This window comes from Argopecten irradians, chromosome 1 (genome assembly GCF_041381155.1).
Source record: "Argopecten irradians isolate NY chromosome 1, Ai_NY, whole genome shotgun sequence".
Classification (NCBI taxonomy): Eukaryota; Metazoa; Mollusca; class Bivalvia; order Pectinida; family Pectinidae; genus Argopecten; species Argopecten irradians.
In genome coordinates, this window is record NC_091134.1 from 3,254,176 (window position 1) to 3,272,255 (window position 18,080).

The following is an 18,080-nucleotide window of genomic DNA, read 5'->3' on the forward strand; positions in this document are numbered from 1 at the left end:
AATCTTTAAAAACAAGAAATCATCGCAAACACTAACGAGTTCATCAAGTGTTGTCAAAATTTATTCCAACTTCCTTTCAAAACAGCGTTAATAGGTCTTAAAGATCATTTTGACTTTTAATTGGTGCATTTTTTATTTCTGATTTCAAAATTCTGAATTCAAAGGTATGTTCAGGTCCATATTTGAAAAAATAGTTTTTAACATTTAATCCTAGAAAGTAAAAGAAGATCAATGGCGTAATTCCAGCATAGACTTTTTTATTGTTATGATCATAACCTTGTGCCTGTTTATCATCATAACTCAAATTGAAGGTGATGTATTAAAATCACTATGATGAATACAGAAAATTAATTAATTCTGTCATACGATTCCAGGGTAACAGTATATATGTGAAATCCTACCAGTCCTATTCTGTATTCTAATAAAGGGACGAATGCCTTCAAAGCATTGTACAGTTAATCATCAACATAAACCCCAGGTATATAGACCAGGTACTAATTAGGTTTTGTAAAGGTCAGGTATTAATTATGTTCCACTAGTCAAATAACATCCTTAATTAATCAACATCTACAATAGGTTACCCAACCCGTTGGCATCGTGTGTACAATGTGATAATCTATAGCGAACATTACACGTAAGTAACGTAATATTTCACCTACCTTGATGTTGCAATCGGCCTTAGAATTCTTTGTTTAGTGAGACCATAGGCAGTAACTATGAATTCATCAAGTGGCAAATATAGGTCTTCTCCCAAAAAGCAGGGCAATTAATTACAGTTCAATACCGCTTAGTCTGCTAACAATAGTCCTTTGTGATGGAAATCAAATTTTATTGAAATCGGAATGGAACACCTCTTGTGTTCCGCATGACGTCACAATAAACGCATGCCAAGTAGGGTGTGATTATCTGCATTCATTCAAATGTAGATACAGATAGAATACAGGATGTATCGCTAAACGCTTGGCCCATTACCATTTGTTTCCACTGGGATTTCTGTAAAAGAGTTTTTCCGTATCATAGTTCTTCAAGAAGGTACCCAACCGTAAATTCCAGGCAAGATAGTTGGCAGTCAAAAGTTCACCGGATCTAAGTTGTTCAGATACCGGTTTGTGCTAGGTTCACAATCACACGAATAAACTGATAATATCTCCCATAACACAATCCATCACATCACGCCACCGATAACCAAAGCTCTGATAATCCGTGTAACAGCCTAACAAGGCTGCACGTGCTCTCCGCATGAGCGCGTGAGTTGAAAGTACTAGTCAGGCGAATAATTGTCGAGGATTGTTTTTTATCGGAATATTCAGTCGATTGTTCTCTCTATTCAATGGTACCATTCCAGATGTAACCAATATACAATTTCCTTCAATACAGGAATCTGTTGAAGATGTACGTGGATAGACGTTTGTATTTCCCAGAATGTCGATTACTCTATTCAATACTATATTGTGCGATTTCACGGTTATATCCTGAGTAGAAAGCAAAATTTTTCGATTTTACACTTGGCTCGGATCCTACACTCTATTTATTGTCAATAGGCCGTTTAGCTGATTAATGAATAGGTTCGTGTAATTTATGCTTTTAAGGGAAACATTATGTAAGGTAATTGTCGCGAACAATTAAAAACCAGTAACAATCACAATTATGTATATATTTTATATCAATTTATATATCTAATTAATTAACTTCTTAATTAGTTAAGGTATAGAATTGATTAGGTAAATGGTATGAATAATATTACACATGAAGGTATAACAAATAGCATTATACTCACAAAGCATATGTTTGTGTATAACAGCAGTTATATAATTTTATTGTTATAATTAAACAAAGAAAAGATGATGATCAATAAAAACAATTCTAAGGAAAAGATGTTTTCAAAAAATTTAAAAGTATCTTTGCTAGAGAACGAAAATGTATAGATTTACACCAAACTACAACAGTCTCACAAATTGATCTTAAAATACGATTTTTTTTCTGCAGATAGGATGAGGGAGTAATTTCTCGTATAGCTAATTCGAATGAGCTACATGTGTTGATTGGCAGATATTATATCGATCGGCCATGTTTATAAGTCGAGAAGGATATAGACAAAAGAAGGTGTCATTGGAGACCTTAGGAAATCTAAAACAAAATCTAAAAAATAGTCGCCTTTTACAATCATCTACGTAGAATTCTAACGCTAACCCTGCACATTAGTTAGTGAAATAGCAATATTACATAGATTTGAGTTCTACTACTATCACACAATCAACATATCATATATCACTGTCTTTCGTACATGTTCAGCTGATAATAAGACATTAGGAATAGTCAACCATCAGGCCAAACTGGACGTGTTAAAGACGTTAAGACCTAAACATAATGATTACGGTTTCACACTGATACCTAAAATGATCAATCACCTGTGAAATCTAACTGTGTCCTTTGGAGAAACTCATTTGCCAATAATGTAGAAATGATCAGTAAATTCGAATGTTTTATGTCGTTTCTTATCTCGTAAACGTGTGCGATAGTTGACGATGTGAACATGACTATTAGAGAAATATACAAATCATGCCGGTATTTTTTAGTCTGGTTCATCCCACACATTCATTAAAGTCATGTGACATAAACAATTTTTCCGTGAACAAAATAAACAAATATTGTGATATACGCCTAACAAAAAAAATATTATTTTCTTTGTCTAATAAGTCTTTTCCCAATTTTGTTTTTAATCAATACAATAATTTATGATGATTCAATTATCATATTCATTGAGGGGGAAATGTAGTCGTTCCTATCTCTAGATAATTATCCAATGTATATTTCTCCACGATTCTATCTTAATGGTATTATATACCATATCGTTCTATCAGGCTCCTGAGGTCTCCACCGCGCAAAAATAAACTCAGCAAGTAGGACATTGGCGTCGTTTTAAATTTGTTAACACCTCTATGAATAACTAATGCGTACCAAGACAAAATTTCTCTTATGTTATCATAATCCCATGGGAACAATATCCTTGCTCATATCATGCCCTTCACTCTCTCTCCGAAGCTGACAAAACTACGAAGCGGTGTCAGCCCGCCAAGAGGGCAACAATTACGTCACGCCTCGTTTTATGAGTAAAAATAATGAAATGAATTAATTTATACATATTAATTCCAATATAGTGCCGCTCTAGACTTGTGATAAAAGACGTGGTGATTTTAACAGTGTTGGTTGCCTTTACTAGCTGGGTTTGGCCCTATCGTTGTCCCTGGTAACACATAGGAACAGAGGATGTCAGGAATTGTTATAACCTTCATTTTATTCACAATCATCACGATACGGCGCCGACAGATGGTTAACTGTCGATACCGAGAGATCGTGCCAGAGAGAAATCCAAACTTGTTGAATAAGCAAGGACGTCATCAGGTGCCGACCAAACCAATTACAGTGATTTTTTAAGAAAAGTGGTTTCTTTTGAATTCCAACTTGATGACGTCGGGTACCAGATAAAACTTGTTAAGCCCTATAACAATGGTTTTTGAGTATTCCAGCGTGCTGATTGACTTGTCGTGTGAATGGGGCATATTTACAGATCGCCTATCCTTGCGGAAGGCGACAATCGCAGGGTGATGAATTGAGATATTACGTAACGGACCGTGTCTGCACGTGCAGTGGCAGTAATTTAATTTACACATCTGAAAACTATAGAAGTAGGGCTACTGTTGCGATAGATATTGAAGTCGACAACAAACATAACCTTATATGACAGTTTTCAATGACAATGAGAAGAAAGAAAGAAATATCACGGAGGCCAATGCACGTGATTGCTTGCCTTCACATCCATTGCAAAAAGAGGATAAACCACCACGTGATACGTTGTAAATAAGCTAGTTGCATGAGGTTCATCTCTTAACATAAAATACTTAATTATGTAACCCTGTAATGCCGGGGTTAATTACTTACGAACGAGTCCTAGTAATTATGAGGAGAGAGCATACGAGACCTAACAGTACATCAGACCAGATGAGATAACATACCCCCTGTGTTACAAGTCATTTATGACCAGATACTGTAATGTACAGACTAATGTAGATGTATTATCAGATTTCACTGTGAACGGTTTTTTGTCTTTACGTAATCAGTGTAAATATAACGGGTTCCGTAAAGTACACGGGACTCTTGTGTTTGAAGAGGCGATATCGTTCTTAATAATATCCGAAATAGAACGAGTGATAGTGTTGAAACACGACTGTAAACATATTTTCAGCATTGACCAATAACTCCGATACACCTAAATGCTTTTCAGACTATTCCTTCTTCACCTGCCCCCTACACTCTGCCACGTGTTAGCGTCCGCTGTGATGTACGCGGGGACATCACTCCGAAACAAAAATCTGAATTATGATGCTTTCAATTCTAAATTCCATATGTTCTCAGAATTCAGTTATCTCGTCCCACCAAGGTTGATGCAGATGGTTCATATCTCAGATACGTAATATAGGGAACATATAGTTTTTTTTTTTTATTTAAAAGCATCCCCTGATCCCAGTTGATTAATTGCGATGCAAGGCGACATGCAACTGTCAATTACATGATTTTTTTCTATGAAAAGGTCATTAAGATATAAAGCAAATTGATCTCTCTTCATAGTAATGTCACCTTTACCTACATATCACCAAATTATAACAAACGCGCCTGTAAATGATCAAAACACAAAATCTCACGCAATCATGTTCCTTTTTTGTTGTTGTTGGCGTAAACATATAAACTTTTCTAGGTATCACTGTATGACCTTGTACCAATGGAAATATTTCGTAGTGTTTATTTGAAGAGAGATATACCGTAAAACTATGAAAGGTACAACATCAACAAACGCGTCTTATCCTCAAGTACAAACACATTTTTGGTAAAACTCCTGTCAACACACGAGGAGATAGAACATCCCTAACGGGAGGAGTTCCCCGGTCAGACACGTGCTAACACACGCTATCCAATTAAAACAATTATAAATATACATTCTCTGAGTAAATATACAAAGGTATTAATGCTTGTGCGTTTTGTTTCCCTTTATTAAGATGTAGGTGAACGACAGGGAAAGTAATCTGGTTTGTTTATACAGACAGACCCCATCCGTTCCGTTCCACATAGAACACAGTAGGCCATGATAATGATGGATTAGTTTGGCAAACAAATCCAAGGAACCGAGACTTTAATATACAAAACCATTCGTCGTCACTAAATCTGGTTAATTATTGACTCCAGATTTTATACTGGCAACTCAGAACCTTTATAATGAGAACATTTTAACGATAATAAATATCTTGGACATAATGAAGATATAACAGGGTCAAAATAAATTGCATAATATATTAAAGCAGATTAAAAAAAACGAAAACTAATTGACATATTAAAGTAGAATACAGTTTTTTTTATCTATTTGGTTCTTGCTTTAAAATACTCTTATGAATCAAAATTAATTTCATTCGTGACCTCTGAAATATTGATGGGTAAATAATTGCTCGGCACAGGTGCTGGCGACACAGATGGCCTTGACCCTATCTGCCCTGGCCAGATTTGCGTGAAAGGGATATTTCCGATGGGGGACTAAAATAGCCAGTTATGTTTTATGATATCGGTCAGTACGATAAAAGGAGATTATATTCCGTGATCCTATGGGATGTATGTTGGCACGATCAACCACTAGAACTGGGAGATGTTAGATAACAATATCGCACATCAATCAACATCACCCACAAACGTCTGTCTTTTCACTTTCCGTAATAACCCATGTAAATGAGGTTTCGACAATATGATAGCCTATTAAATATCCATTTCTTTCCTTCCAAGTAACAGAGGTTTTGTATCATTAACCCTATTTTATCATTATGCCTTCTATTTACAAAGGATATATAGAGCGGCAGCTCCCGTGACGAGGTCTGACGATACACAAACAATTGTCTGTACATATAGCGTGCAGCATGTCTGAGAAAAACATCATCCGCATCTCTTTTTCCTGTAATAACTTCTATCTATATTGCTTTTAAACTTATCCTCTCTCGCTTAAGCACAGGGTGTAATGTCATTCGTTTGTGACCGTAATGTTATATATGTTTGATCAAAAAACCATTTCGCTTATACCAAATGATTTTAAACGTGCACCAATTATTATGTAATGTGAAAAAAGACAGAATACTCTCTGATTGTTATGCCAAAATTTATAGTAGATCTAGTTTATTATTCGTTACTATTAAAATTATTTGGTGCATTTCGGTTTCATTTCATAAACAAACATGGATTAGAATTAAGAGGTACTTAATAAAAGCTGGCCAAAATTTTACGGATATTAAACATTTTTGATTTACTTTTTATCAAAACATTAAAAACTACACATGCGTTTGCATGATTCAGTCGGTATTATTATTATTCAAATGAAATGAAAGCTGTGATCAAAAGATGTCAAAAATCGGAGAATGTAAGATCTAGCGGTAGAGTTTATCCTAAGGCAGTATCAAAGAACTGTACGACAAACGATAAAGTGATAACTTCTATGGGCAGTTATTATCTACATCGAATATAAAGAATGAAGTATTTGAAGTATAACACGATTGTGTGTTTCAAATAAAAAAATCCTTAGATCTCAAAACTGGAACACAAACTGATTCAGCATCACTTAGCTGCTAACCATTCGGTAGAAGTGTCATTTAGAGGTTGAACAGGTGGCAAGACTGGATTTGTAATACAACGGCATTTACTCGATTTAAGGGAGCAATTACTGTGACTTTTGTAAAAGTCAAGAAACCAAATGCTTTGTCTGGCATTGTAAAACCTTATATCAAGAATACTCCACAGAGGGTTGAATTTGATTTTCTTTTTCGATTTATACGCATTCCAGGTGTAAATATTTATTATTTTCCTTTATCAATCGTATCTAGAATACGTCTGAAAATAGACACAGCGTAAACACTTCTCGCCTATCTGGTATTTTTGTTTAACTTTACAATTTGTTCCCTTTACGGTGAAGAATTTGCGTTAGAATATACTTATTGATTCTCTTTATATAGTAAACTGAATTGTTCAGAGGTATGACTTCTGGTGAACCTTTCCACTCGTATCTGATAAGTCATGGACATTACCATTACAAAAGAAGTATTTGAATTGTTTTGTCTAATCCGAGTATTGATATAATGATTATTTTATCTGCATTAATCCTAACTTCAGATATCCAAATATCGGAAGATACCTGGACACGATTTATTACCAACCGATATGGTTAATATATTAATTATGTTTTTTTTTTTTTTCTTTACCTTTGTAAGTTCATGTTTTTACACGTTTTTCACACCAAAGTAAATTAGCTACCCGTACATCTAAGACACGAAAGCTAATATTCTCAAAAAGGCGAGGTTGACCATAATTCCTGTTACCGGCAAGAAGAATTTACAAAAGTAAGTACCTTTTATTAAAAGGGGTACTAGTGAATATGTTTTATCAAAATTATATGAATAAAAAAGAATTCTAAAGTCAAAGTCGGAACTAAAATGTATTCAAATAGGATGTCCCTCGTAACAATTCTGAAGACAGTTCATGTGTGTGCTTATATACATCGCGTGTTTTCTTGGAACAATAATGGGGTTATTCAAAGGCAACATCAATATTCTTATCAAGACTGTTTGCTTAATATATGTATGATAACATTGAAAAAAGTAAAGAGAAATATCTTACCTGAATCTGGCGGTATAGAAGTAACGCCGGACTGAATGTTCTATGGCAAGATCCAAAGGACACGGTTGCAGCACTGGAAGTGTAAAATAGTCTGGATAAGAAGCATGTCAGCGTTAAATACTATTATATACTTATGACAAACCACACAATGTACCAGCTAACACCAGAAGGGGGGTACAACATATCATGAACCATTAGCCGTGTGAATCCCGTAACCACAAACACAAAAATACATGCTATCGTATATCTGGTAGTACAAATAACTAGTGCACGCCAAATTGGCATCCAATTATACGGCGTTCATACAGACGGGGTTACCCGGATTCATATACGTCATCACTTTTAGTTAAGGAGCTCGACTCTTAGCGGTTCTGGTACGGACGGAAAAGGTACATTTCTGACATGTGGTTTACTGGACAAGCCCACCTGGTCAGAAAATCCAATATCTTCATCTTTATAAACATAACATACTTTTAAGTGCTTAGAAGCCACATGCGTAACAGGTATGACGAAGTTAGGCGAGGAGCCATGAGCACCTATCGGGTTCTAAGGTCCGATCTTATTGACGGGGTAAGATCTATCGTTCGTAAAATGACAGGAATGGTATTCCACACTTAAAGGACAACCTTGTCTACAGTCATACCAATAAACGCTGTGTGTGACAATGGCGTCTTGATGTGTCAGCTGACACTATCCATGGTTACATAAGTGTCGGTATAATACTGTTTGTAACGATGCTCATTTTGACATACATCAGACACTCTTAATATGTAACATAGAACCTGTATAGTAGAAAGTATCACAAATAAGACTGAAATCAGATCGACATATCAACTTTGAGCGGAACGGAATCATTTATGTATATATATATATATGATCAACATATCATCTTACATCAACTAATAAATAATATTGATCGACAATGGTAAAGGGCTCAACAAAATTCATATCGGAGATTACAGCCAGATAGATGTTTGTTTGTATTAAGTTAAAAAAAACATTTTATGAGCAAGACTTTATTTATGTACTTCCGTGTTTGGAAGGAATTAAATTTTGTATATTCAGTAAATACAAGGTAAAACGGACGATGCATATGTAACGCATAACAATGGATGCTGCAGGATCCTGATTTCCATGGGGTATACATGCTCTAACAATATCTCCCCCTTCATATCAGATGTGACTTGGTCCCTCGCCAACATTAAACTCTTCCATTCATATAGTGTTTGTATAAAAAAATACGTAATAATTTATAATCTTATAATTTTTTTTTATAAATTTGCATTTACCTTTTCAAAACCAGCATTATATTTGTCTGCAAGGTATCAAATTATAGGTTTACTTTATAGAATATCATAGATGTATAACGTACATCACATCACTCTATATATACCGTTACAAAAGTGAGCTTAAATATCCATCTCATTAGTTAAATCCGAGGAACATAAAAAGCCACTTGCTCTCTATAATCGGGAGAAAAGTTTGAACTATATAGCAATTCATGTCTATGTGGTTATCGGATTCTGACCCCCACTTATCTACTGATGTTGTCGATCGCTAGACTTTTGGCTGTAGGAATAAAATGAATGTAGTATAAAATGAAGCTTTGTTATATAGATATTGGTATCTAGAGGATTAGGCCCGATAGTCTGTTTCACTGTACTTACGGGTCATCGTTCACATAACGGTCGACTCAAACGAAATCTGTCTTGTTAGGGTAGATATTTGAGTGTTTATGGGATTTTCCTTTTCCGAAATCAGTCTCCATTTTAATTACATTTTTCTCATTATGCGTTGAAACACTAAGAACTTTTATACAGTACTAAGTCAGTGTTGTAAATCTTCTCGGAGCCACAGATTTAATGTTCTCCGGCGTTCTTAACTTCCACGGCGGTATATGCAAAGTTACCATATATGGGCCATTCTTTATAGTGGAATCCCAAACGGACAATAAAAATGGAAGCTTTGAGCGGCAATTGTCTGAGATGCCCCTCATAATAAATTACTCACATAAGCTATGCGATTCAAAGGATTTGGTGCAGAAGGTCGTTAGAAGGAGCTGATCCTGTTATACGAGATGGCTTTTTTTATATAGGGCACAATTCGTGTACATAAACTGTCGATGTTTCACAATGAAGAACGTCACATCCTAATACACGACTTTATCATTCAATAGATCAAGATTAATGTTATAGTAACCATGTCAGGATCTTTCGTTTATTACTGTTAGGGAGTTACCGATCTCTGGCACATCTTCAGTTTGTCACCGGTGTCTCACAGTTGTGCGCCCGTGGGAAAGGTTCTAGGTTCTGTGCCCTGGACAAGACAGACCATAGTCTATAAAAGTTGTAGTTTCTGCTCCTGCTAAGCTTTCAGAAACCAGGGAGCATGACGACTGGTTTGTCCGTTGTTAGTAAAATGTGACCGATTTACAAAAGGGACATGACACCAATATACCGCAGCCTTCCAAAACACTCACCCCTACCTACTGTAGATAAAATGTACAAAATACTATGCAAAACTTGAAGAAACGCGCACGTTATATTTCTGGTTAAAAAAATGGTCCGATTGGTGTGTATAATGCAGATTCCCAGAACTCACAATTTACACACCACATACATGGGAGGCCGTCCTATATTACCCTGTTAATAGGACCAAACCATATAATATGGACAAAATCAGCCAAAAATCGGAATCGATATAATAGGTATTGGTTCAATTTGGTAGTACCTTCCTTTCCAGAAGACGGATGAGTAAGTTTTCCTACGCTTAAACCCGCTGTCAAGGTACATCCATTCACCAATACCAACACTATACAAGGTTGATAAGTCTATTTTCGGCAGATTTAGTGTCTCCCTAGCACTTTAAATACATTGCTGTATCTGGCCCGTTGGTAGTGCCATCGATCTGAAACTATTCATGTGGTGAAGAAACAGGATTACATATGAGGTGAACAGGGCCAGGTGGTCGTCGTACTTTGTCCTGGAGAAAGTAGGATAGTAGTGCGCAGGCCCGACGGAGTGGGACGCCACTTGCTCTGTATACGGCTTGGTGACAGATCGTTCAGTACAAGTAGAGGAAAAGTAATGTTCTAAGACATTTCCGAAGCACTTTGTCTTACTTAATGTGTTGCATGTCGGATTTTCTCTGCAACACGCTTGCACTTCCGAAACGTATGATTTCTCTTTAGCTCTAACGATTTCAGTGGTATCAATGTAGAGGTGTTTTGGGTAACTAAGTATTCAATCTATTTCTTTGATGTTTTGCTTTCATGGACATCCACGAACTTCATGCTAGGATTCTGGGCGAGATAAAAACAATTATGTGTAAATATTAATATTTGCAGTTTAGGAGATGTGAACTTCTGCATTGTTACATATTCACGTCAGTGTCATACTGTACGTATCATAATCGTTGTCACCACAGAATCATCTACAAAGAGCTAGTTTGTGTGTCCAACCTTTCACAGAGAAAGGAACAGAAATAGTTCAAAAAACATGAACGTACTTGAAAAAATCAAAGGAGTTTACATTAAGATATAACGTTTAGGAAACCAATGTTCGTCGGTATTCGGCATGATAACAGAAAAAATTCGATCGTGGGAAAATAGTATTCTTATTGCAGAGTTTAACAGGGTGTAAAATTATGGTGAGTACATGTATATGACATAATGCCACTTGTCAATGTAAATAATTTGACATTGTAACGGCTATGGGATAATAATAGTCGAATTTCTATTGTTATATAGAGCATACGGTGATTGGTATGTATATTGGTGTGAAAAAGTTTCAGCTAGAATAAGAAGAATTTTGAAACTCTGTTAGGTTTCCTCTAGAGTGATCGATATTCAAAGTTTCAAATACGTATCATAGTCTAAAATCATAATTAGATTACTAATATACAATGTACTTAGTATGACTTAGTAGGACTTTATTTTAATGTAACTGATAAATAACCTTGACCAATATACTCGTTCATGAACAGCATACTCCCTTCAGACAGACAACCTGGAGTTTCCTTGGTATGATTTCAAAACAAAAACACATCTGTTTAGGATTCGCGAGATAAGAAATTAATTGAAAATAGCAGTGTATGTTATTTGCTGTGCTACAGAGGTCAAGTGTGACATTTGCCCTTCAAGCTTGACCAATGGGCGCACGGTTTATTAAACTGACAAGAATACTGTACAACATGGAGGTAAGTTTAACATGTGTAAGTGTATTCAGAAGACAAGTAAACGTTTAAACACGTTTGATGAATATGATTGTATTTATGTTGTACTTATGTAAAAATTATTCTTAAATACAGGTTTCAAATTTAATTTGATTTATACTCTCATAAATCATTTCAAACGAAACGAGGTTTTAAGAATTCGAAAAATTGGAGCTTAGATAATCATAATTTAGAATCAAGATTTGTGGAAATAAGGAAGAGACGTATAATTATTAAAACAGAAATATAAAACTAGGAATTTCCATATGTCAATGGAAACCCCTAAAATACACGTAAATAGTTGTGTATATTCGTCCAATCTTTGAGGATTGGTGAAACAGAACGACAGGATGAATGAGACCAAAGTGGATGTCTGTTACGCTGTGGTTAAAAAGATCAGTCATACAACGATTAATCCAAACCAAGCTGACACGGTATATTATGGTTGTTTATACGATGTAGATGATAGATACTTTGGATGTTATCTGCGGATTTTACAGACATATGATGGGGGTTTTCATGGCCGTAATACATATTTAGTTTATAACAATAGATCTAGGGAGGTCCACTTGAGTCAGTCAAAACACGAGCGGGGAAACAATCAGACTTTCTTATAAATTATAGCTTCCTGAAGGTTTATAATAAACTAGTGGTATGAGAATAAGAATAGTAAAGGGTTCAGATGGATAAAACAATCGAAACATAAATTATATCTACTTGAGAATGACAACGATGGCACGTGCATGGGAGATTTATATTTATAAACACTTAATCTCACGTGCAATTATGAACGGCATATGTTAGGTCATGTGACACCGCGATCTTATAAAAGCTATAAAAAGTCGTGAACGTGCGACCTTGTCGTTAACAATCGATCCAGGAACATATGTCGATGCTTTTAAATATATATTTATCTATTTCATCGACAGATACGTTAAGTTTATTTTGTTTCGACAGATCACAGTATGATAACTAAACTTTCATAACTGAAATCAAACGAATCGTTTTGTTACGTAACATACCCTGCGGCATTATCAGACTAAAGTCAGATTAATACGATTTATAAAAATCAATACTTTGACATGAAATCGAAAAAACGTAAATTTTTCAGAAATGTAAAGCGTCATTTTTAATTTAAACCAAACAAGTACTTTGTGAAGATGTCAGGACGCCGAAATATAAGTTATATGCCGCATAACATGAAACTAAACATGGTTTTAGGGATGTAAACTTTCCTGGAAAACATTAAATGCTACAATGTAAAAATGGTTTAACAGTCGACAGTGTATACAAGTCATAACATAGCAAACGGATACTACACCGTTTAAACATTACGTTTTATGTTGCAATCCACACTGAACAACGAATATGCCGCAGTCTCCCAAATCACAAACCCGCACTTCATACACGCAACACACCACATACATGAGAGGCCGTCCTTACGTGACCCTGGCTGTTAATATGACGTTAATTTAATAAAACAGATTACCGAGGTAGAAGATAGGTCGCTGAAATACGGTTACGCGCAAAATGATTTGTTTATAATTACTTACAAAAGCCTTTTCGCTTCTCTTGAATTGAGCTGAACACCATGTGTCCAGATGTCTTTAAATTATGTCATGGTACTTACATGAATTTGTACAAATCGATATTTGATTTGCGTTTAGCGTCATTTTGATTAGGTAGTTATATAGGTAAGGATTTTTAAGACTTTACTGATTATAATCATTCAAGGAAAAATTTTGTGTGTTTCTTTTTAGTTTTATATATTTGCCAGAAGTAATATATTTATTGAGTTCGATAGTAACACCAAAACCCCATCCCTACCCCCATTATGTATTTACTTGTCTGCCAACCCAGAGTTTATATATGTATATTATAGTTGGGAAATGTTTATATCGAGTCTTCGTAACCATATCGTGAAATGTCTGAATATGTCCATAAAGACTGTTTCTGTCCCATCCCGTTATATGAAAAAAACTACGATTTCTGTACGTATTAATTAACATTTAGGTCTATTGTCTAAGATCAGGTAATTGTATTATGTCTCGTGTACAAGCTTACATCTTAAACATAACTTTAACCCTTAAAAATGACGCCCAGCTGAAAATATTAGTCTTATCATTATACCTAGGTCATGTACTGTTTACCATCTACTTATAATTTTCTATAGGGAAAAAATCCATGGATATTTTTTACTTAAGCACTTAAAGAAAATATAATGAAACTGGGCAAAATTTAACTTCGATTTCTAATATATACTCGGGAATCTAGTATTTATATCTGGTTAACGTGAGGAATAAATCAGCGGTTTATCATCGCCAGATATAAGCAGAGCATACACTTGTTTTTATTATATAAGGTTACTGCTCACGTTTCACGGCAACTTGATAAAAGTGTCTCATCCTTAGTATTATACTCTGAGAACATGGAATGGATACGTCTAGACGGTTAAAACTACACATGTTGGACCTATAATATATCTGGCACGTGACAATCACTAGCTTTATTGAGAATGTTTCCCGTTTGATTTGGCATCATTTGTGAAATATGAAATCAACATTGGTGATGATACATACCTGACTGTACTATGCTTACTGGGCTCTGAAATACTCTCATCAAACTCAACTAGATAAGTTTTTGTCAGGCAATGCAGATAGTTCCCAATCGCTACTGAATAACTATCTTAGGCAGCTCCCAGCGAATAGCAGCACCAATGGTACACTTTATAAAACACCCATTTACATCCAGTGCTCCCTGCTACACCTACAATATATATAGCCACCTGAGTGGAACGGCGGACTGGCGTGGCCATTACTGGTCATTGGAATGTCCACACTAGACCCTACATCGATCCTCACGTGATTTGAGGCAGCTCAGAAGAGCAGTTTTGATAGCACTGTCAAAGGACATCGCTGTTCCAATCAAATCGGCCTCGTTGGCCGAACCTGTTTGAATGACTAAATTGGATTTTTGTTTGGCCATACGTAAGCTAAATTGATTCAGGAATCGTTATTTCAAACCCTGGTTTCCTCTCCTCAGGAATGACCAGAGTTCCGTTGTCAATATCACGAAAACATTTACACTTCATTTATAAGACTGTACAAAAGTTGTTCCTTCTGTTGCTGTTTTAATTGTAGGACTTGTGGTCAAATATCGTCTATTTACAAATTATAAGTGTGTATTTAAGAAAAGACATAGTAATAACAGTAACGTTTTGAAATTAGGATGTTTTTAGTTTTGTCGCTCACAGTTTTGGTTTTGTGAATTTTGATAGATTGATAATATAAATCCATACAAAATTATCATGCCTAAGTGCACATGGTATCTCCGATATCTGTTATCAGACTTACTAAAGCCAAACAGCGAATCCTTTAAATTAATGGCTTAGTTTTAATTAGTACAGATAATTACAATGGGATTTGATGGTTTTACTTTAATCAGTACAGGGCAGTTATACTACACTAAACTTCAATAAAATTATTTTCATTTAGGAAAAACTATCCAGCATGACTCTAATTCATCCCGTGGTAATTTAATCAAGTGCACTTGTATAACATATAGAAAATTAGTTTTAGTTGTATGGAAATAGAATGAAGATAATTAACATGCTGATAAAACTGCACCTTGCTAAAGTTTCATTCCCGAAAGATTCATTCATAATGTTAGGGTAAGAAGTATGGAAATCCCAGATGAAATAGAAATGTTAAAATGAACAAATCTCTCCATCGTTTACTAATTTGATGTTGATTAAGTGATTATTTATGAGTTAATTTACGCAGTGAAATGTGAGGTTACCTTCTAAAATTATAGAAATTTTATAACCCAGAAAAACGCATTAAGTTAGGTAACTAGAGGTCGACTAGTGGGACATTTATTAATTTCAAATTAACCAGATAATCATATTGTTTTCGTTTTAAGTCCAGAAGATGAGAAGCGCACTTTGAACAAGCTTACAGTAAGTGTTGCAATCAACACACGTCCCCTGCCGTCAATTACATTTTCTTATCTATGGCAAGTCATTATTGCGTAGTTATGTTATCATTGTATGAAGTTTGAACACATTCTGTAGATGAAATCTCAAGTTATCGTCTTGAAAAGAAAATTTGTGAAACAAATCATTTTTAGTAACAGTGACCATTATAGTTGACCTTTTGACCACAAATGCAATCCCAAGCTTTATTTTCTCATATGCTACCTTTGTATGAAGTTTGATCAAAATCCGTAGATGTGTTCACAACTGATCCTCCGGAAACCAAAAGAATTTGTGAAGCAATTTATTTTTAGTAACAGTGACCGTTGTAGTTAACCTGTTGACCCCAAATTCAATCCCAAGCTGTATTTTCTCATATGCTTCCATTGTGTGAAGTTTGATCAAAATCCGTTGAGTTATCATTTGGAAACCAAATCCGGACAGACGGACTGACAGACAGACGGACGGAAACAAGCACTATAGTCCCCTTCGGATTCACCGGCAGAGGACTAACAACCCTTTCATTAAAATTCAAATTTAAGACTTTAAAAGAGAGGACAATTAACCATTTTTAAAGAATTCGTTCGTTCAGCTCGCTTAAAAGTTCCCATAACTTTTACTATCAAGAGCAGGAGGCGGAATAATCGTAATGTGCAGGGCGGACTGCAAACTTCGTGACACATGCACGATTCAAGGTTTGGGGTTCTGAAATACATCTGATAACAGGTTGTAGGTGTGGTCGACAGGTGTCCAGGTTACCGTCAGTATCGTAACATTACAAGACCTCATCAAGGTCATGTCTTCTACGGTTTCGATCCCAAGGCTAGGCCACAAAAAACATTTTTATCGTCTAACATTTAGATAAGTGAGCCAGAAATACATAGTATTCTCAAGTTTTGTTTTGATTATGAAATCATTGCGTATTCTGGACCTTCTAGAACCTGCAAGATGGTTTGTGAAGTTTAACGATTATCATTGATATACACTAAATCAAACTCATCTATTCTAACTCAGGTAGTTAATATGTATCGAAAACGTCATTAAAATAAAGTATATTATAATTTGAAAAAGAAATGTAGAAATGATGCTTGTATGTTAGTCTTTGCCGAAATTGCATTGTTTTAATTTAGTGTAAATATGAGTAAACAAATTATAAGAAGGCAAAATGAAATGATTTTCCTATAATAGCATGCAACTTGTGTATTGACAGTAACTGTTTAAACCAAACGACAAACTGCAGACTTGCTTGTGTTTATGTGTTCATTGTCTATTCGCTTGTCACTGTTTGGATGATGGGAACAGTAGAAAATCTACCTACAAATTTCAAAGCGATAATCTGATGGAATATGTATTTAAAGTTGTATGGTCTATAACTTTCGCGATAATTTGATGGAATATGTATTTAAAGTTGTATGGTCTATAACTTTCGCGATAATCTGATGGAATATGTATTTAAAGTTGTATGGTCTATAACTCTCGTTCTTTTTGTCATAGTGAAAACTGTTTAAGCGTTATACATACGTCTCCGTCTGTCTGAGTTTTAAACTTTCTAATTTTACCACTTTTTATAAAGTTGCAGCACTGCAAGTATTTCTGATTATAAAAGTAAAAAATCTTTTTAGCGTGTACACGTGAAAAATAGGCTCGAAAGATGCCGAATCATTCCGAACTCTTCCGACTATCGTCGCGACAATCTCGAAGTAAAACGATAATTGTGAAACCAAAAGAAAATGTCAACAGTTTTTCATAAACAAAACATGTGGTCAACCTCAGCAGACTCTATCTACAAAGAAAATAATGCTCTCATATTACGATAAAAAATCTGTGGACATATACCAGCATGATTTTCTCATATTTGGAAGAAGGAAAACGTAAACAAACACATGTGCGCTTACGCTAGTTTCCTGTCTAACCATGTGCAGGCCGTGTTGAACGTCACTCACGTGACACGATTCGGAATCCGACAAAACCCGAAGTCACTGAACATGGCGGTGATTGAAGGCGCTTTTTTCAAAACCAGGAATATATGTTCCCTAGATTTCGGCTCTCTTATAGGCCGACATATGCTTTTGCGGAGCTAAATCATCAAATTACATGTCAATGTTTAAATATCAAGTGTTTAAGTGACATATCGTTACAGTAAAATAAGCAGCAATACAACTTTGATTCAGAAACTATGTCAACTTATATCACCTAT

At 35.2% G+C, this 18,080-nt stretch overlaps 2 protein-coding genes across 5 annotated transcripts in view; one reads left to right on the top strand and one right to left on the bottom strand.

The window, feature by feature from the left end:
* LOC138315247 (G-protein coupled receptor dmsr-1-like) overlaps nt 1–18,080 on the bottom strand; it is a 141,003-nt gene that overhangs the window by 33,117 nt on the left and 89,806 nt on the right. For all 4 annotated transcript variants that reach the window (XM_069256143.1, XM_069256134.1, XM_069256126.1 and 1 more), the window contains one exon: nt 7,699–7,771. The gene's annotated coding sequence lies outside the window, so the exon portion shown is untranslated. The remainder of the gene's footprint in view (nt 1–7,698; nt 7,772–18,080) is intronic.
* LOC138308759 (DNA-directed RNA polymerase II subunit RPB1-like) overlaps nt 1–18,080 on the top strand; it is a 162,464-nt gene that overhangs the window by 5,732 nt on the left and 138,652 nt on the right. The window lies entirely within an intron of this gene.